Source organism: Lepidochelys kempii, chromosome 22 (assembly GCF_965140285.1).
Source record: "Lepidochelys kempii isolate rLepKem1 chromosome 22, rLepKem1.hap1, whole genome shotgun sequence".
Taxonomy (NCBI): Eukaryota; Metazoa; Chordata; order Testudines; family Cheloniidae; genus Lepidochelys; species Lepidochelys kempii.
The window spans coordinates 7494777-7516217 of record NC_136401.1 but is presented as its reverse complement, the minus strand read 5'-3'; the positions used below and the strand labels follow the sequence as shown (position 1 = coordinate 7516217).

General features: G+C 48.0%; 1 protein-coding gene across 3 annotated transcripts in view; it reads right to left on the bottom strand.

Moving 5' to 3' along the window:
- ST3GAL4 (ST3 beta-galactoside alpha-2,3-sialyltransferase 4) overlaps nt 1-21118 on the bottom strand; it is a 187693-nt gene extending 166575 nt beyond the window's left edge. For 2 of the 3 annotated variants that reach the window (XM_073321127.2, XM_073321125.2), the window contains exon 1: nt 21039-21118. The gene's annotated coding sequence lies outside the window, so the exon portion shown is untranslated. The remainder of the gene's footprint in view (nt 1-21038) is intronic. The other variant, XM_073321130.2, reaches the window with a different exon arrangement.
- Nucleotides 21119-21441: the final 323 nt, after the last annotated feature.

Here is a 21441-nt window from a genome sequence, read left to right as displayed (position 1 = left end):
GCTGGGGAAGAGGAAGAGGGGATAGTCTTCTAGAGCAGTGTTTCTCAACCATCAACAAGTTGAGGAAGCAAGTCCCTGGTCTCAAAACACTGAGAAACACTGCTCTAGTGGATAAAGAAAATCTAGTCACTCAGGAATCTTAAAGGAGGGGTGGGTTCTTCCCAGCATTTCGTTTTTACAATTGTGGGTCTGACCAGGATCCTCGCTACAATGTGAAAGGATCCGACCACACCCCTGCATAAGGCTCCCAGGATCAGGGACAGGGCTATTAGACAGAGGGAGCTCTTGGGTTGACAAACCCCCTTCTAGCGGCTCGGCCAATCTGTGGATTCATCATGTTCCCCTGCCGCTTTATATGTTGTTTCCCTGACACGATTGCACTGAGACCTGGAAGCAAATCATTCACCACTGGCACTGCCTTGCAGTGAGGTATGGCTGAGGCCCAGTCCGGATTCATGGGTGATGAGCATCCCCATAGTCAATGGGCATTAGGAGCAGCCAAGGACACGCTGCATCTCGCAGGATCCAGCCAAACTGATCGTTTACTGTATGTGTCTTGCTCCATAGGTGTAGATGACATTTCACAACCATGTAGGAAGACAATGTTCCTGGCCCAGGGCACTGACAGTCTAAATTAGATATTAATTACTGGGGATTAGGAGCAGGCTGTAGGCGATAAACAATTAAAATACTTGTCAGTTGCACTGAGCTTTACAGATATCACCTAATTAATCTTCAAACCCCTCTGTGACCTAGGTCTAATCCCAAATTTATATGTATTCCTCTCTCCATAGCTTAATGAGCTGCAGAAACTCTTCCCCCTCCCTCCCCCCCCCCCCCCCCGCACAGCTACAGAATGCATTAGGAGACTCATCTCATCCCATCAGTAAGAGCTGTTCCCACAAACTCAGCATCTCTGACAAATCCTCCAACACAACGTGGTTCTGGACTCACTCATCCAGTAATTGGAGGGGACAAGAGCAGAAAGGTTCCAGGCCCCAGGATATGGGTTGCCCCTAGAGAGACAGTGTGGGCCAGTGAGCGTGCTGTGGGCAGAATGAGGAGACCCAGATTCTATTCCTAGTGCTATCACCTCCTGCGTGAAAGTAAGAAATGATCTGTGGTGCCCAATAAGATAGCTGAGAATATAAGCAATGACTAAATCACTCCCTGTTACCCAATCTGGTGTGCCCAGTGGGATTGTTCTCTGCTCTGTCTGCAAACTCCTTGTGGCAGGGCTAACTTTAACGTTTCTTGGGGCTTAACCAATAAGAACCTCTGTGCTATTGCCACACTATAAAACAAGCAGAAGGAGTTGAACCTCCTGAGTGACCTCGGGGAAACTGAGGCACGAGGCAAGTCACTGACTTGCCCATCTGTAAAATGGGGGGGAATGCTCTAAAAAAATAATTTTCAAACAGTAAGATTTGTTTTAACAAAGTACTACCCCCATTTTACAGATATAGAAGCTACTGACCCTCTGTGCCTCAGTTTCCCCAAGTCCACAGAGCTAGTCAGTGGCAGAGCCAGGACATCCTGTCCCCCAGCCCTGGGCTCAGTCCTCTATGCAACGCTGCTCCCAGAATAAATTCAGAATTTTCATACAGATTAAAATATTCATATCTGAAGGTGTCACACAACAGAGGGTGATCTCCTCAGGTAATGGAAGAGGAACAAAGAGGAACAAAAGGTCACTGTACTCAACTCACTGGTAGGAAGGAAATGGAAAGCAGTGGTTCCAGCTTTCAGAAGGGAAATTTGTGTACATGAAAGGGAAAGTTGGGTTATTCTGTGAGATTCAGCAGTCTTCATGAGTGTAAACTCATCTTCTCGCATACACAGAGATCAACAGGATACATCTCCACAGAAATAGAATCATAGAACTGGAAGGGACCTCGAGAGGTCATCTAGTCCAGTCCCCTGCACTCAAGGCAGAGCTAAGTATTATACAGACCATCCCTGACAGGTGTTTGTCCAACCTGCTCTTAAAAATCCCCAATGATGGAGATTCCACCACCTCCCTGGGTAATTTATTCCAGTGCTTAACCACTCTGACAATTAGGAAGTTTTTCCTAATGTCTAACCTACACCGCCCTCGCTGCAATTTAAGCCCATTACTTCTTGTCCTATCCTCAGAGGTTAAGAAGAACAATTTCTATCCCTCCTTGTTATAACAACCTTTTAAGTACTTTAAAACGGCTGTGTCCCCTCTCAGTCTTCTCTTCTCCGAACTAAATAAATTTCTTCAATATTCCCTCATAGGTCATGTTTTCTAGACCTTTAATCATTTTTGTTGCTCTTTTCTGGACTTTTTCCAATTTCTCCACATCTTTCCTGAAATGTGGCGCTCAGAACTGGACACAATACTCCAGTTGAGGCCGAATCAGCGCGGAGTAGAGCGGAAGAATTACTTCTCGTGTCTTGCTTACAATACTCCTGCTAATACATCCCGGAATGACGTTCACTTTTTTTGCAACAGCGTTACACTGTTGACTCATATTTAGCTTGTGATCCACTATGACCCCCAGATCCCGTTCCGCAGTACTCCTTGCTAGGCAGTCATTTCCCATTTTATATGTGTGCAACTGATTGTTCCGTCCTAAGTGGAGTACTTTGCATTTGTCCTGATTGAATTTCACCCTATTTACTTCAGACCATTTCTCCAGTTTGTCCAGATGGATTTGGAATTTTAATCCTATCCTCCAAAGCACTTGCAACCCCTCCCAGCTTGGTACCGTCCGCAAACTTCATAGGTGTATTCTCTATGCCATTATCTACATCATTGATGAAGATATTGAACAGAACCAGACCCAGAACTGATCCCTTCGGGACCCCACTCATTATGCCCTTCCAGCATGACTGTGAACCACCGATAACTACTCTCTGGGAACGATTTTCCAATCAGTTATGCACCCACCTTATAGTAGCTCCATCTAGGTTGTATTTCCCTAGTTTGTTTATGAGAAGGTCATGCAAAACAGTATCAAAAGCCTTACTAAAGTCAAGATAAGCGCCTTTTGGTTTAGAATAATAAAATGAGAGAAAAGGAGATCTCTTTAAGAGTTCACAGTGCGTCTCCTCTGTGAACAGTCTGCACTGAACAGAATACAAAATGGCAGCTTGACTCTACAGACAACTATACCTTTAATTCTAAGGACTGCAATAACCGAAAACAGAATACGTAGCACAAAATCTTCAGTGAGGAGTAGAAAACCCAGTGGGATCTTTCCACTTTTAGCACCCTCCCTTGCCATAAAGATCCTGCGATGAGAGCTGTATTGCCAATTTATTAAATGGCGTGTGAGGCAGAAGAGAATCCACCTTCCCTTCCTGTAGCTGTATCAATTTTACAGGGCTAACAAGATAACATCTTCTCTCTATCACTCATTTCAGGAGGTGGGATTCAGCTGTATAGGAAGCGGAAAGGTGGCTTCTGGGTCCATTTTCACATGGAGCCACGTTTCTGACAGGTAGACTTAAGGGTGTAAGCAGGGCCCAGCAAAGGAAAGGAAGTGACCTGATAAAGGAGAAAATGCCACATGGTCAGGTAAACGTGAATGAATCCTACTCCTGTGAGGAATTCAGGTGCACATATTATAGATCCTACAGTACACTAGGGCCTGAGCCAGGTTCTGATTCAGTCAAAAAGGGGATTGCCTTTGACCCCAGTGGGAACTAGATTTGACCCACCTGGGACGTGAAGCAGAACCTCACTAGTTCTCCCAGTCTGTAGTGTGAGCCACTTCAAGGTAGCAAGTAATAAAATAATAAATAATATTCTCTAGGTCTTTTACACCCTTTCGTCCACAGATCTCAAAAGGCACATTTCCAAGAAGGTCAGTACCATTAGCCCCATTTTTCCAATGGGGAAACTGAGGCACAGAACAGACAATAATTTAGAAAGGCAAGGTAATGCCTCAAGTCACGTTCAACTCCTTCCGCTTGTTTTATAGTGTGGCAATAGCACCGAGGTTCTTATTGATTAAGCCCCAAGAAACGTCAAAGTTAGCCCTGCCACAAGGAGTTTGCAGACAGAGCAGAGAACAATCCCACTGGGCACACCAGATTGGGTAACAGGGAGTGATTTAATCATTGCTTATATTCTCAACTATCTTATTGGGGACCACAGATCATTTCCTATTTTCACAGTTCACCTACAGCCCTGGCTGGTTTTCTTGGTTGTTACACAGCGGTCTAGGTTGTGTTATACAGTAACACAGGCAGTACTAAAAAAAAAAGAATACAGGGACCAGAAGAACTAATTTGTTAGAATTTAAGGGCTTATATATTGCAGTCATTACTATCCAAATAAATGGAAATCATTATCAACTTAAAATGTGCTTTTGCTAGACAACAGTTTAAATATTATGGTGCCTCATATGCAGCTGCAAATGTAGTGTACGGAATTCCATGCAAGACCCGACAACAGCATCCGCTATTAAGTCTTACTTGAACCATTTTATGGTGTTGATTATCAAGTGCCTGGGTAGTAAGAGTCCACTGTGCCTGCCCAGGCCCTGTCCATGCTACGACCGAGGTTGTGATTCGTTACTGGCCTGGCTAGCTCGAAACAGTGTTAGCGTCCACCACACCATGATTAAAACTAGGACTGGTTGAAAAGTTTTCCATCCAAAACAGGTTTCTGAAGGCAAATCAAGTTTTTGACTCAATTAAATTTTTACTGCAAAGTGCGCTTTCCGCAGGCAAATGCCAACTTTCCATCCAAAAACCCAAGCACCTGATAAGGGGAAAGAAGTTGTTATTTTGGTGTGCGGGCTGCCACGAGGCCTCGTCACAGTCCCATTCTTGTCCCCAGCTGGACGGCATCTCCCATGAGGCAACACAGCAGGGACTCCCAGGGTGCACTGCGGTGGCTCACCAAGAGAGGACCATGTTACACAGGAGACGGCCGTGCAGCCAGTCCTTGGTACAGGTGCATTTAGGCCATGCTCAGTTCATCTAGGAGCCAGGAGTCAGGAAAGGGGAGAAAAATTTCAAACATTTTAAAGACATTATTTATTCTTAGTCAGTCACTGAAAACCATTGCAGGGGTTTCCGAGCCAACTGTACCTTCAAACCTCACAGCAGGAATGTATTTTACCAGAGGAAAAATACATGAGTTATCTTTGTAAAGGGAAAACAAAGCTGTTTAACTCTTTGATTGCAGGCATTTTCCAAACAGCTGTTAGGAGAACGTGTGATGTTTTTATTGCACAATTGCAACTCAAAAGATAGAAGTGCGGTGCACTGTAATTGGGTGATACCGGACCAATGATATTGCTCAGGCACTAGAAAGATAAGTTTGGGGGGAGTAAATGGATTTCTTCTTTCAAAACTATCTCCAGGATTGCAACAAGTTAAACTGGCAAGCAGTGAAGAAGTGTTCATTAACAGAGAGCTCATTTAAAAACAAACAATCTCAGGGAATGCGGTTCTCAGAGAGGAGTACATAGAGGGAGCAAAAATGCATGGCAGGACTCCTGGGTTCCATTCCTGGCTCTCCCTCCTGGGACTTTGGCCAAGACACTTTTAAAAATAACTTGCCCTTCACTAGCATCTTTCACGGGAGACGCTCAAGGAGACATCACAAACGCTAATGAATGACACCTCAGCCCCAGAGGGCAAGTGTATCCTGTAAGATAAGAGACTACAGAACAATCCACTCCACCGCAGCACGGCAGATATGACACTGCAGAGAACCGGCGCATGAGGCCCGGGCAGAGCACAACTCAAAGGCAAGAGCACTAGTGTAAAAGCCAGACACAAGAAACAAAAGCAGAGAGAATACCACTCGGAGCTTGGCTTGTTTAGCCTCGCACAAAGAAGGCTCAGAGGGATCCGGTGGTTTTGTGTAATGCATCAGAAGTGTCAATTTCAGAGAAGGTGAGGAGCTATTTAAGCTGAAGGATAATGCGGGCTCAAGAACAGATGGGGCAAACTGACCATGTGTAAATTTAGGCTGGAAGCCGGGAAGCAGCCTCTGGAACAAGCTCCCAAGAGGAGCAGTGGAGGCAACAAACCTCACTGGTTTTAAGGTGGAGCGGGATATATTTATGAAGGAGATGATACAACAGGGTTGCCTGTGATAGCAGGGGACTGGACTTGATAACCTAGGGAGTCCCTTCCAGTCCTGTGCATAGTCTAGGTTTCCCCACCCCCATCTCCTATGGGGAGAGACTGGGCAAAACAATGCATCCCTCACAGCCTTTAGGTGTGCACTTGTACCTAACCAGGAAAGCTGTGACTAAGGGCCCGACCCTGTAAACACTACCAGGCATAGTGCTTAGTCCCTGTGGGTGGAACTCCAGAGTAAGTGATACATTCTGTAGCAGAGCGTTCACAGTTCAGGTCCTCAGTAGGTCACAGAGCAGGAAGATAAGACTTTCCCCAGGGGAATCCAGCCTTCAGAGACACAGACACGTGACCTGGATGAGCAGGGTGTGCGCACATCTCCGAGGGCAGAATTGGGCCCAAGGGGTGAAAGTGATCATACCAAGAGGGAGAGAGTTGGAGGAGAACCCAGACGGCTGCAGACATCGGCCCTCCTGGGATGCCCTAACCCAGCCAGGCGATGAGAGGTCACGTGAGGGAGTCAATCATTTTAAAAAGAAAAAGGCTAATGTGAAAACTGGCACCTTTGTCGTGGCTGGGGACTGAGCCGGGGACGTCCGGGGCTCACAACACGTTACAGTTTGGGCTGAAGGAGCGATTTAACTAATCTAGGAGCTGTAACAGATTTATAGCCTCTATGGATCAGACTCAGAGAGTGGCACGCTGAGCGGTGGCATGAACTTAACTCCTCTCCTTTGGGCTTCCCACTGCATCCTCTCCTTGTGCCCATTGCTCAGCTCTTCACGGCAGGGGCTGTTTTGATTCCATGCTGAGGGTGGCATCAGAGATGCTGATGCTGCTCAGAAAAAAAAAATTAGTAATTCCACTAAAAACAGACTGTGGAATCTCTCTGCAAATGAGGCTTTTATGTCAGAACCAGCACCTCTGAGCCACATGCCGGGGCAGCCAGCTTGCTGCAGCGGGGGAGTGAGTGGCAGAGAGAAGAGGAATGACAAGTAAGCCTAGGTCACACCAGAATCAGTTCCCTGTCTTCTTTGTCGGCAGCTAGAGAGTCCTGCCTACAGTAAATGCTGGGAGAGCCAGAAAACACTCAAGGAACTGACAGCACAGAACCCAACCACCTAAGAGGAGATGCCAATGCGCAGTCAGAGCACAGCGACTCTGCTTTCCGCTCCGAATACGTTTATTAGCTTTATTCACCAATAATCTTCAACCAGACAAAGTTCAGCCGCCTCTCACGGAGCCACTTAAGCCGCTTCCTTCCTACAGGCATTTGTTTCGGTGTGAGGGAGGGAGTCATTTCAAAGGTGGAGACACAACTTTCCTGGATTTAGTCCCATGAGCATGGCCATTTTGAAGGCCGTTTTCCACAGTATGAACCAGAGACTCATTTAGTTTTCCCGTCCCCTGTAGAAAGACAAAGCCCTAAACACGTGGGAAACCTGTCTCACACATGGGGGTGTGTACTGCCCCTGCCTGGATAGGATGAATCAGACTCCCTGAAACTTAGGGGTCTTTCCCTCTGTTGCCTGGAGGTTTGAAGAGAAGTTATTGTATCCCAGCGTTACTGATGTTTAAGGGAAATTCCCAGCTCCATGATCACAGAACCATAGGACTGGAAGGGACCTCAAGAGTTCATCTAGTCCTGTCCTCTGCACTCAAGGCAGGACTAAGTATTATCTAGACCATCCCTGACAGGTGTTTGTCCAACCTGCTCTTAAAAATCTCCAATGATGGAGATTCCACCACCTCCCTAGGCAATTTATTCCAGAGCTTAACCACCCTGACAATTAGAAAGTTTTTCCTAATGTCCAGCCTAAACCTCCCTCGCTGCAATTGAAGCCCATTGCTTCTTGTCCTATCCTCCGAGGTTAAGGAGGACAATTCTTCTCTCTCCTCAGCGCTTTCCACATGAGCAGGTGCCAGGGCTCTTTCACAGCAGTACAGCAGGAAAAAAGAGAAACGCTCATCTCGCATGGCTTCAGAGAACGTGGCTGCACACCTCCAGTGGGACTCAGCCTGATGAGAAAGGTAGAAAGTGCATGTTCAAGACTTAGTTTTTTGCCATCTTTCTCCAGTACCTTGGCAACCTCACTTGGGGCTGGAGACAAACTGAATGGCTCCAACTCCTCCTGCACTGTCGCTGTAAAATGGCCTCTCACTCACCGGCTGTTTGAAGGGCTGAAGTACCCTTGTCATTTCTCGCTTCCTTGCTCCAAGAGTAGACTGCAAGTGGTAACTGGGAGTATGGTCCAGAATTTAGGTTAATGCATTTCAGGCACTCCTGATGCACCCAACCTTTACACTGACATTTCTGCTACTCTTCAGTGGTTCACGTACCGGGTCCTGGGTAATAACCTGAGAGGACACCACATTTCTAGAACTCACCTGGCTCTTTATTAAGAGAGCTAGTTACAGAGATTATGCAACTGCAGCTAGCATTCTAGCCAAGTGCACAGAGATGGACTTCTCGGTGCCTCTTCCAACCTCTTCCCTTTGGCAACCTGTGTACCTCCTTCCAAGTTCCACGCAGGCTGCTACGGTTAGTAGCACTGCCCCTTTGGCCTGAGAGCTTAGGCAATATTCAGAGCCTTGCAAGATTAGTTCTTTTAAGAGGAGAAATGGATGATGTGAGTCAGGTACATTATTTAGCTCTACCCTATTTATAAGAAATGTCCACAAACTCCTGTTTCCAGTGGAACCAAACAGCAGGAAGTTCCCTTGCTCAGAAATCCCCATGCCTGCCTTTGCATCGAGCTCTGTGCCCAAGGAGCTCTGCAAGTCTCAGGCCATGCTCACAACTGCTTCTCTGTCTGCTGGCTTTCTGCCTCACACACATACCTTGCCAAACAATCCCCTATCCCCTGCATTTGCAATCAGGGAACTGCTCAGCCCACACAACTATAGCTTCTGATCAGGCCTTGTCACGAGGCCTTGGGTGGTCATTTCCAGGTATCACTACCTAAAGGGATTTAATTACTCCTGTTATTTAGCCTGAAAGCAGTATTCTTAGCATACCCATGGGCACTAACCAGATCTGCAATTGTCTATAGATCAAAGACCCGCTTGATGGCAGCCATTTACACCTGACAGCAAAACAGTAGTTCCTTTCACACCTGCCCTCTACTTCATGCCCTCTTGATGCTTGCCCCTTCTCTCTGCCATCCAGGTTAACTTTTTGGCAGGGGTGAAGACCAGGCACCACTGCATTGCCCTCCATACCAACATGTATATTTTGTAGCTTCCACACTAGATGCCACTTTTAAGCACCCAGTCATGAATGTAATTCTTTCATTCCCGCAAACGAAAAAAATTCAGTGGTCAGGGAGCAATCTTAGCCACACATAGCACAATCCTGTTTTTTCTCAGGCATTTACAGGGAAAAGATCCTGGGACTTGGATAAATGGGGAAGAATTCACAGGACTCCTGGGAAATAAGACCAACCTTCAGTTACACAGAGGTCAGATAAACTGGATTATGTCACAGTTTTGTTTTCACTTTAGAAAATAAGAGATTGCAAAACAATGCCAGTACAATAAGATTGCTCAGCAGGTTCCCAGTGAGAGGTAGATCTCTGACAGTCTAAAGAAACCCAAACTGTGGCACTTGGAGCAAAGTCTTATCAGGGAAATGTACCAAGCTTTGTCTTTCAATGATGGAAATGAGACCAGAGCAACAGGGAGGAATCTGAATTCCTGAGACACACGGTAATTGACAAATATAGTAAGCACCCCGGACCCGCTAGCAGGGAGAGCACCAAGGCTGGGTTGGAGGCCAAAGGCACGAGGACCGTTCGATGCAATCAAAGTAGAAAGCAGCAGTGAGGTACGTGAGCAAGCCACCGCCGGCAGAAGAGCAACACACAAGGATGGGCAAGACACTGAAGTGCATGGGATTCTCCAGAAAAAGGGCTAGCACTGAATCAGAGGGGCAAGTTCTCTGACCTGTGCTTCACTGGCACAAAGCCAGTCCAGGTTGGCAGTGTCCCCAGCTAATGGCTGACCAGCAGCCTACCTGAAATGAGTCTGGCAGGTCTCAGTCAGGTCCCTGGCAGACAGGCCTCTACCACAGGTGGCGGGTGTAATAGGACAGGGGAGGCTAAGCCCCCCTAAACCAAGCCCTGACCCCATTCAAGCTGCGCCCTCTCCCCCAAGCTGGGGTTGGCGAGCGACCCTGTGCTGGGGCCCGTGAGTGGACCAGAGCTGTTTGGCCAGGGCTACTCCAGCAGTATGGAGGGCTCGGGGCTCCGGCGAGCGTCGGGGGAGCTCTGGTGAATGGGGCTTGGGTGGAAGGGGTGGGGCTGCGTGGCTAGCCTCCCCGAAGGGAGGGGGCACTCATACACTGCCCATGGCCATCTACCATATATCGCTCAAGCCACCAATCACAAGTGACACCCCCTGCGGGCAGGCTAAGCGGAGGCAGAGGATTGAACGGGCCATAGACACTGCACTATGCTCTTGCTCCTCAGGGTGGCACTTCTGAGACAGGACTGAGGCCTGCTGAGGTTTGTCTACACTGCTGCTGGGAATGACAGCAGCCCGGGAACACAGACTCAAGCTAGCACGCTAAACATAGCTGGGTGGACGCTGGTGGAGACTCAGGGCAGCCAGCCAAGCTCAGACCCAGGGAGTCGGGTGAGCCGGAGCCACCACCCGAGCTGCAGCGTCTACACTGCTGTTTTTAGTGCACTTGCTCGAGTGGGTCTACCCAGGCCAGGAGACTCACTCCCAGCTGTAGTGCAGACGTCCACGACTGCCTGGAGGACGCCAAGGTTGCACTTCCAAGAAAGTCAGTGGTAGGGCTAGAGATGGAATCCAGCAGCTCCTAGCTCCAGGTCTCCTATTCAGATCCCTCCTCTCTCTGATCAAAGTGCAAACACCTAGCGCATGCCAGCAACGCTGCACCAAGCAGAAACCGCCTCCCACAGAACACAGAGAAAAAGGAAAAACAAAACACTACAAGAGGAGTTAGAAGCAGCGCTAGATCGAGACAGAGACAAAGCAATGCATCACTACAGTCAGGACGAAGAGGAACATTCAAGACAAGCACATGCCTCTGATCAACCTAGGGTGACCTGATGTCCCGATTTTATAGGGACAGTCCCGATATTTGGGGCTTTTTTTTTTTTTTATAGTTGCCTATTACTCCCCACCCCCGTCCCGATTTTTCACACTTGCTATCTAGTCACCCTAGATCAACCCCTATTAAAAAATTAAACAAGAAACTGAACCAAAAAAGACCCTTTTCCCCAACATATCAAGGGGCAGCTTTACTCGAACACTACTGCTAAAGTCTGTTTGGAATACATCCTGAGCCAGGGTCGAGATCCATTTTACAACATCTTAACAGTCAGTTTCAGTGCGTTACTCCCAATTTATACTGGCATCCCAAGAGGAGAATCAGTGCCTCTGTTTCTAAAAGTTCAGCAATCAGCCATTTAGCAAAAAATGGCAGCTTTTAAGTTTCTGATCAGCTGCTTACTTGTTCTTTAAACAAATGTAGAAAGAGAAAGTTGCTTAGATGTGGTTACATAATCCACTCCACTGCGTATGCAGAAAAATTTAGTCAAAAATTTAGTCTGTAACGGGAGCTCAAAGCCTTTGACTGTCATGCACAGGGACCATGGAGATAGGACACAAGATGGGGAGGGCGCTGAGTTATTACAGAGAATTCTTTCCCCAGTGTCTGGCTGGTGGATCTTGCTCACATGCTCAGGGTCTAACCAATTGCCATAATTGGGGTCAGGAAGGAGTTTTCCCCCATGTCAGACTGGCAGAGACCCTGGAGTTTCCTCTACAGCATGGGGCACAGGTCACTAGCAGGTTTAAACTAGAGTAAATGGTGAATTCTCTGTAGCCTGAAGTCTTTAAACCATGAGTTGAGGACTTCACTCACTCAGCCAGAGGTTAGGGGTCTATTTCAGGAGTGGGTGAGTGAGGTTCTATGGCCTGCAACGTGCAGGGGGTCAGACTAGATGACATAGATGCTGGAACTAGGGTTGCTGCTGCACCCCCGGGCTTTTGAAGTGATTTCCATCATATACAGGGTTTGCAGTTTGGGTTTACAGCACCCTTCACTATACAAATTGTTCCAGCACCCTTGCTGGATGATCACGATGATCCCTTGTGACCTTAAAGTCTAGGACTTAAATCAGAAGAGTTGCTTGCAGTTTACGCTGTGAATGGCAGAGCAGTTGACAGAGTCTGTAATTTGCCTTTTTTTTTTTTTTTGAATCAAGTGGCTTTTCAAAAGTGCTGAGGCACTGCAGAGCTCTCACCACCACCGCCCATCAGAGAAGAAACTAATTTCTAGAAATTAATCATCCCCTCTTAATTATTAGAGCTAGACAGGGAATGACTTCCCCATCTCAGGAGAGTCTGAGATTTCAAAACATTTTCTCTGTCTCAAATCAGGATAATCTCAAAAATATTCATGAACCAATAACAACAGAAGTATTCGATTGGGTCAGTCAAGACATTTTAATTTTAATAATTGCACAATATTTTGTGTCGACGTTGACCTTTTTATATTTAACCTTTTTTTAGTAAGAGGTAACTAAAATATAAAAATAAACAAGTATCAGTAGGAACCAAAAAAAAAGAACCCCCGAAACACTTTTCATGTTGAAAACGTGGAAACAGGATGCGCCACTAATTTCAAAAATTCTTCAAAAGTTTCATAAAACCAACCCTTTCATGCAAACAGCTTCAAGAATCCCAGCAGCCCTGTTAACACCTTGCTGAGATTCAGAAGAAGTAGCAAATGCTGGTCACTATATTCTCGAGAACGGTAGCACCTCAACACTACAGCTGTATCTACATGCACTTACCCTGCCAAGGAAGAGGAAGTCTGACCCAGGCACCTGCTGGCTACTGGGCACCATTTCTGTAACCATCACTATCATAGGCAGCTGGCCGGGTTCGAATCCAGGGCTTTCTACACAGAGCTGTCCCCACTGAGCTCAGGACAAGTCCATTTTAGCAGCAGGCAGAAACAAGTGGTCAGAACAGTCACAGAAGGGGCACATGCAAAGACACTAAACAGCGGGTTGCATACAAAGTAGCAAGCAATGCCACCCCACCAGTGGGGGCACGAGTGAAGACAAGGCCTTGATCTTTTTTTAATCACCTCATCGTCTCACCCTGCTCATGGGCAGCCAGGCAAATTGTGCAGATTTTGCACAGTTCCAAGGCAGAGCCAGGTGCAGCTCCTCAGTTTAGGCTTGAGTTTTCTTTGACAATTTGAGTTAATTCCAGCCCAAAACATGGAGGAAAAGTTTCAGGGAGGTGCAAAAGTGGCATGAATTGAAAGCCAAGGAACATTAGCCCAGCTCCGTCCCTGACCACATGCTGCATCTATAGTAGCCATAACCAGGAAACCTCCCCCTGGTGGCAGCAACAGCGGGAATGTTACAGCAGCTGGGACAAGGGCATTTTTACCACCATAGTGGCTAACCAGGTGGGGAAACTGAGGAACAGAGGGATTAAGGCCAGGGTTTGCCAAAATTAGCCACCTGAACCTAGTCTCCTAAATCTGTATTTAGCTCTAAATAAAAGTGACCTGATTTTCCAAGATGCAGAACACCCAGCAGCACCCATTAAACACTTATAATTAGAATTAAGTTATTTGTACCAAGGAAACCCAATCAGAGACTAAGACCCCACTGTGCTAGGCATTCTACCTCCCATCCCGGATACCATTCATGGGAGTGAGCTGGCACAGCAGCCCCATGAAGAGGCCCCAGAAGAGACCCCAGCACTGAAGACGTCTCCATGCTTTGCTCTAACCTAGTGGTTCTTAATGTATTTATCACGGAGGGCCACATATGTGGGCCGCAACCAATACTACCTGTATGGCTCTGAAGATGTCATAGAGCCCACAGCTCTGTGCTGATTAGGCCACCAGCAGCCTGCGGGTTGAGAACCACGGCTCAAACCCCTGGCATATGCGGCAATTGATTGAATCTGCATCCATGTACCTCAGGACAGAATTGTAAGATCTGTAGGTAAAAGTCATGGCACTTACTCATTTTTCTATTGACTTAGAAGCAAATGTCTCTTGGCTGGGAGCAGCTCCCATCTAGGAGTGGAAGATCGGGTCAGAGGGACCACAGCACTAGTCCATACCCATCCTGAGAGCAAGTGATCTGCCTGAGGTGGAGTGTAACTGCACACTGCCTGTGATAAGAGGCTTGTCACTTGAGTTACTTAGCAGGAGGAAGGGAAGGGGTGGGCATTGGTTGGTTCTGTGAAGCATGATGTTGTCAGCGACAACGATCAGGAAAATACCCGGCCAAAGCTGCAAAGCCACAAACGGAAAGAGGCTGACACAGGGCTCATTGCATCAGAAACTAAAGTTCTAGTCTGAATGAGATCACACGGCCACAGTTCCTGCTGCTGAATCAAGATGATTTAGTTGGGGATTGGTCCTGCTTTGAGCAGGGGGGTTGACTAGATGACCTCCTGATATTCAGTGATTCTATGACCAGCTTAATTGACAACCAGACACTCTGGCCCAGCCCCACAAAGAATCAGCAGCACAGTTAGCAGGGATGCTGCTAATGTTTTGCAACCAACTCAGAAGCTCCGGCTGTTGCAGAAGGTGGCTGCCTACTTGCTCAGTGGTGTGTGTGGGAGTGTGTGTGGGGGTGCATTAGGCCACTGTGCCCCAGGCTGCTCAATACTACAAGGGGACATTCCACCCCCCCCCAGCCCAGACTGCTTCTAGACCTGATTGCCAGGGAGCAGGGCTCTCAGCTCTGGAGCTCACACCCCTCAGCCAGCTCCACTGGTCCAGCACAGCCAGAGTTTGCGTCCCTTCACCAGGCCTGTTTGCGCCAGCTCTCACAGAGGGTGGAGGGCCCTGTGAGCTTGGGGAAGGCCCTGGTCACCTGGAGGGGAGGGTGTCTGGAGGCCATGCTCTTTCCAGTCACTGTTGTCAGTTTGAGGGTCTCCTTTAATGCAGCTAAATGCACCAAGAGGGTTCTGAACGTAGGGAGAGTTTAAGCGTACATGCACTGCAAGGTGTAGGCAGAGACAACAGATCCTGTGACCCTACCAGCTCAAACCACCACATGCACAGCTGGGCCTTCTGGGATACATCTGACATCCCAAGTGTGACGTTCCCCTGGTGTTATCTGGGCCGGTCATGCCAATCCTCGACTCTGGGAGCCAGCCTTACCCTGCCCTGTGGTGAGAACTCCCACTCCTGGGCTGTTCATACACAGCCTCTAGCATGTAAGATGCTCCCAGTATGAGTGAGGACTTTTGGCCAGCGGCTGCTTGGATTGTGCAACCAAATGACACTAGCCAATCTCTCCAGTCCCGGACACAACTCAAGGAACCTCCGTCTTGCAGTATCCAGTTATGACCACTGGATGCAGCAAGCTTATATGAATTCATCAATTTAACAGAGAAATTGATATGTACCAGGCTTGTTATCCCAAGGGGAGTCTCTAACATGCTTCAAAACAAATGCACTGTTTCAGGTAGAATAAACAAACAAATTTATTAACTATAAAAGATAGATTTTAAGTGATTAGAAGTCAAAGATTAACAAGTCGGATTTGGTCAAATGAAATAAAAGCAAAATGCATTCTAAGCTGATCTTAACACTTTCAGCGCCCTTACAAATTTAGATGCTTCTCACCACAGGTTTGCTGGTTGCCCTTCAGCCAGGCTCTCCCCTTTGATCAGCACTTCAGTAGCTGGGTGGTGGTGTCTGGAGATGGAGGTGGAAGAGAGAGGAAGAGCATGGCAAATGTCTCTCCCTTTTATCATGTTCTTTCTTCCCTATTGGTTTTGCTCCCCATTCAGGGTCAGGTGAGCATTACCTCATTGTAGCCCCAAACTGACCGAGGGAAGGGGGGTGACTCACTGGAGAGTCCAACAGATCCTTTGTTGCTGCCTAGGCCAGTGTCCTTTGTTCCTGTGAGGCTGGGCTGGGTTTGTCCCATACATGCCCTGATGAGTTGCGAACTGCCCCTCTGTTCCTGGAGAGTTTTGCCTGGGCTTGTTTTAAGCCACGAGGACACATTTTCAGCCTCATAACTATATACATGATATTACAACCTATAACATTACTATAACAACAATGCTCAGTCATCATGAGCCTTCCGAAGACACCCAACATGACAAACTTTGCATTGGATACCACAGAATCATATTATAAGGATGAACATGGGGGTGAAGGTTGTTCCCCTGAGATACAGTGTCACACCAAGCCCTTAGAAGCCCCCTGCCTACAGTTAGCTCTATAGTCATCCAATCTGTCTGCTCCATTTTCTTTTGGCTCCCTCCACGTCTCCTTCCAACGCCTCTTGCCAGGTCTCCCATTGTGCACGCCCTCTGCAGATCTCCTCATTAGAGCACTCAGAAAAGGGCTGCAAGGCCCAGCTGAGCAGCTTGGCCCCACAGAGCATTCCACCATCCAGGCACACCCAGCTAGAGCAGCAGGATCGTGCCCTACACCAGTGGTTCTCAGCCAGGGGTACATTATCCCTGAGGCTATGCAGAGGTCTTCCGGGCATACGTCTACTCATCAATATATTTGCCTAGTTTTACAACAGGCTACATAAAAGCACTAGCAAAGTCAGTACAAACTAAAATTTCATACAGGCAATGATGTGTTTGATTTGCTTTATGTACTATACACTGAAAGATAAGTACAATATTTATATTAAATTGATTTCTTTTGCAGTTATATGGTAAAAATGAGAAAATAAGTATTTTTTCAGTAATAGTGTGCTGGGACACTTTTGTATTTTGATGTCTGATTTTGTAAGCTACTAGTTTTTAAGTGAGGTAAAACTCAGGGGTACGCAAGACAAATCAGACTCCTGGAAGGAGTTCTGTCGTCTGGAAAGGTTGAGAGCCACTGATCTACACATCACAGACTAAATAAAGCCTTGGGCAGTGAATGACTAACATCTAGCAACCCAGATTCCACGACTTACCCCTAGGACACCAGTCCCACAGTGTGACTGACCTTGGCATGAGGAAATGGTTCCTCTCCTTCACCCCAGCCAGAGTTTTGCTTTGTTCAGTCTCATCCTATTCCTCTAAGCTCTTCCTTTCCAAAGCACCCTGTGTGATCCCTCTCCTTCCCTCTTTAATCAGCGTGCATGGCGCTTTGCAGAACTTTACGAGCTGGCTAACACACTACGGGCACAGCAGAGACAAGCCAAGGCCCTGGAAACCTGCATTGTTGAGATCTGGCATGTAGCTTGCAGTTTGTTTTCTTGTATGCAAGACAGCAGGAGAGAGAACAAGAGGCGGGAGGGGCTTGGAGCAGGGAGACGCTGGTAGGCTGGTCCAGACAGAAAGCAGTAGGCAAGGAGAAGTGGGGACATGAAGAGGTGGATACGGGAGGCATAGGGGGTTATGAGGAGGGTCAGAGTAGGAAATCAGGACCGTTATAGGAAGGGACAGCAGCAGGATGCAAGGTATGAAGGCAACAGCAGCCTGTCACATGGGGCAGCATGAGCTAGTGGTTAGAGCACAGGGTCAGGAGACCTGGGCTCCAGACATGGTTCTATTGCTGGGTGACCTTTGGAAGCCACTTTGCTCTCAGTATGCCCAAGATCACCCCCATCTGAGTGAGGTGCTTTGGGAACATCAGACGAGAGGCACTAGATGTGGCCTGTATTCTGAGCATGCAGACTCTGCTCCCCATCCACCACTGAGGTGACGCACGCTTGACTCTCTCCTTTGTCAGGAGCCCCTCTCCCTTGGCAGGACTTTCCTGGCATGAGAGTTACCCAGATCTTTATGCACTGTTCCCCACGCATTGGTGTTGGGGACAGCCCTTCCTGCCACACTGAAAGTTCCCATCTTGTTTGCACCCACCACCACCTCAAGATCGCTTCTCCTCCTCACCACCTCCAAAGCATCTTCCTCCCTGCACATCACGTTCCTTCTCACCCCCGCATCCACCCCACATATTAGCTTGGAGTTCTCACTGTTTTCATCCCAAACCAACTCACTAAGCAGCTCTACCCCACAGTACCCATTAGCGAGCTTTTCCCTGCTGCTTCGTCCAAACGATCATAGAATCCTAGAATCTCAGGGGTGGAAGGGACCTCAGGAGGTCATCTAGTCCCACCCTCTGCTCAAAGCAGGACCAATCCCCAACTAAATCACCTATTGGCCCTACATCAGTCAGACTTCTCAGGCAAGTGATTTCCTCTGGTCCCTGATGGGCACTTCACATGTAACTACCTGGGTATTCTTTGCTTCCAGCCCATCAGCAGGCATTGGAGCCATTTCACAGGGGCACTTGCTGGTAGTGCAGTCAGCAGGTCCATGACTATATAATTCAGGCCAGGACTTCGGGAAAGCCCGAGTGGTGATGCTAGGTAGTACAGCCATCCTGGGAGCTGGAGAGGATGACAAGATCTGTCTGCATCCAGCAGCCTCAGTAAAACACCCCCTTTATATTCATTACAGCCAGATTCTATCGCTTCTCTATTGCCAGGGACACTGCATTGCCCAACCCAATTTTAAGTGTGTTTGTTGAGAGGAAAATGCCTCACTGGACATAGCATGCAACAGCTAATTGCCTGGGCTCCAACAGGCCATGTGTGTTTTCAATTGCTCCTTAGAGGAAAAGCCTGTAGAGCAGCAGAAAGATACTCCCCCATCAGCAATACCAGCAGGTCAAGCCATTCTCAGCAAGGCCGCACCAGCTCCTAAGAAAGAGCAGGCTGGAGTGTGCAGCCTGAATGAGGAAGCCTTCCCTGGCGGCCATGGGGAGGATGCATATGCCTTTGGTGAGAGGCCGGGACTGCCCGATACTTATGATCGATCAGTCCCATGTGGGCGCTGTCTACCTCACAGGGCAGAGCCACCAGTTTAAATGAAAAACAAACACAAAACCTTGCCCCTGACTAGCACCGCCCCAGCGATGGGACAGTAACCTCAAAAGGAGGCAGCCCACTTCCCTTTCCTTCTCATTTCTCTTTATCTCCACCCACAAACCACTTCCCTTATCAACTCAGTCCCAGGAGCTGCACACATGACTGAGCAGACTCAGCAGGAGAGGGGGACTCAGGACACCTGGGCTCCATTCCCAGCTGGTACTGGTTTGCTCTTTGGCCTTGAGCAAGCCACTTATCACTGCACCAGATGCCCCATAGGGGAAGGGATCCTTATGCTCTTGTGTCAAGCAAAAAGGTGCCATAGAAGCACAGTGGCTTATTAGGCAAGGAAACCTCTCAGGAGCCACAGTCAGAGGAGGTCCTGAGAAGGGTTGGGGCCTTGTAAAGAAAGCTGGTTTGATTTACAAATCAATCATGCTTAGTGTTTGCTACTATATTATCAGTACGTTCCAAACGCACGCGCATCAGCGCTCCCAAAATATGGAGCCATGGAGGGAGGCAACACAGATTAGCTCATGTCACCAACAAGTCAGCAGGTTGCTGTGCTGGACTGTTTCTGGTGGTGTAGGAGGATTCTAATGCACATACACAGGGTTAATAGTTGCATAGTTATACACACAGCTGCATGCCTGCATTGAGTCTAGTCCATTCAAACACTTCACAAACCTCCTCCCAGATGCTCTGATCCCTTAATTTGCCATGCCCTCTTCCTGACAAATCCATCCCATGCAAGACCCCAATGGACAACTTTCTTTCTTCCCCACCCACCTCCCAAGATTTCTGAATTTCCAATGGCTCTTAACAGTTCCTCCTGCAGTGGAGCATCTAGAGCTCATTCATACGTGTGCATGCCAGCGACCTGAACCCTCAGCAGAGACACCCTTTCACAAAGCAACAAGTAAACAGGAAGAAACTGAAAACCAAAAACCAAATTGTATTTGCAATAGCGCCTAGAGCACAAATCTGAGGGGTTATTTGCGGACACACAGATCTGCAATGCCCCTGTCCAAATATCCAAGTGCGACTATTAGCCATATACTTAAAGGGGTGACACATTTAGAAAGACAAGGTGGGGCAGGTGACATATTTTACTGGACCAATTTCTGTTGGTGAGAGAGACAAGCTTTCAAGCTACACAGAGCTCTTCTTCAGGTCACATTTAGAGGCCCCCAAAATAATCTCTGTCCTGGTTTTAGGGCTCCTTTTCCCGAATAAGCACTGATCTACAAAATCAATGCAAAACCCGCTTAAATAATAATACTGATCTATTGCTAATATTCGAATCCAGCAAGATCACGTTTTCTGAGTGCCAGAGCCTAATGAAAACCAAACTCATGTGTGTGTCTGTCCATCCCATTCCTGTGATTTCCTTTTAGCAGTAAGTTCCACTAACTCAGCATGCACCTCGTTGTTCTCACATGCCTTCTACTAGCTCCCCCATTAACATTAGTTTCAGAACCACTAGAAGCTGTTTCCTACACCAAGCAGCCAGTGATGCGATGCACAGATTAGACACAAGTCAATACATCACCCTTCCTGAGTCTCATCTTTTCCAAGCCTGAAGTTTGGTGGTGGCTGTTTATTTTACCCCCCACCCCCTTAAGAAGTCTAGATAACCAGATACCCCAAAGGAGCCTATCAAAAAGACCTGCAGCATTTCTCACTAGATCCTTCTAGTCTTAAAATCAGAAAAGCAGAGACAGAGGTCCAAGTTCAAACACATCCAGAACATTTCAGGCACAAGAGGCTGCTCCCTGCAGTGCTTTAAAGGTGGGTCCTGGATCAGCGGTGGACAAGAGCCCAGTTTATGGGTGCCTTTTGTTGCGGCCTTTAAATCCGCTTTCGTTTTATTTTTAGCTCAGGAGTAAACAAAAACAAAGGCAAAACAAAAACCAGACCCGCATGCCCCTCCTGGGTTTGTCCCAGGCAGCATGTCAATTACACCCCCACCCACCCCAGGGCTGCAGCCAGAGGAATGCAATTGACCAATTTCCCCCTGTAAAACGACTAACGCTTGGGGTGGGTTCGGGTACAGGGACTTATACGCATCCCCCCCACGGTCTGCTCAGCTGAGCTGCTTAAACTCACCTTCAAGCAGCCATCCGGGTGCCTAGGGGGAGGAGGGGGCTGCGATCCGCTATTTGCTGGCCAAAGGCGTCTCCAAAGGGAAGAAAGGATTGTAATCCGAATTGTGCGGGGGGCTGCAGGGCTCCCCGGAGGAAGGGCTGCAGAACGGAGCTGCTTTGCAAAGGAGGGAGGGAGGGATGCGAAATAATGGCACGATATAAAGTTACCATGAGCGGGGAAGCGAGGAGCGTGGGCTGGGGCAAACGGCTGAGGTCGGTCCGCCCCTGCTGACCACGCTTGCGCACAGAGCAGCTGGCAGCCGAGGCCAGCTGTGTGTGAGAGTTGGGGCGGGGGGAGCAGGAGGGAGATGCCAGGAGGGGGTGGGGGAAGGGGGTTGATCCTGGGGAGGTTGGCGCACAGAGGG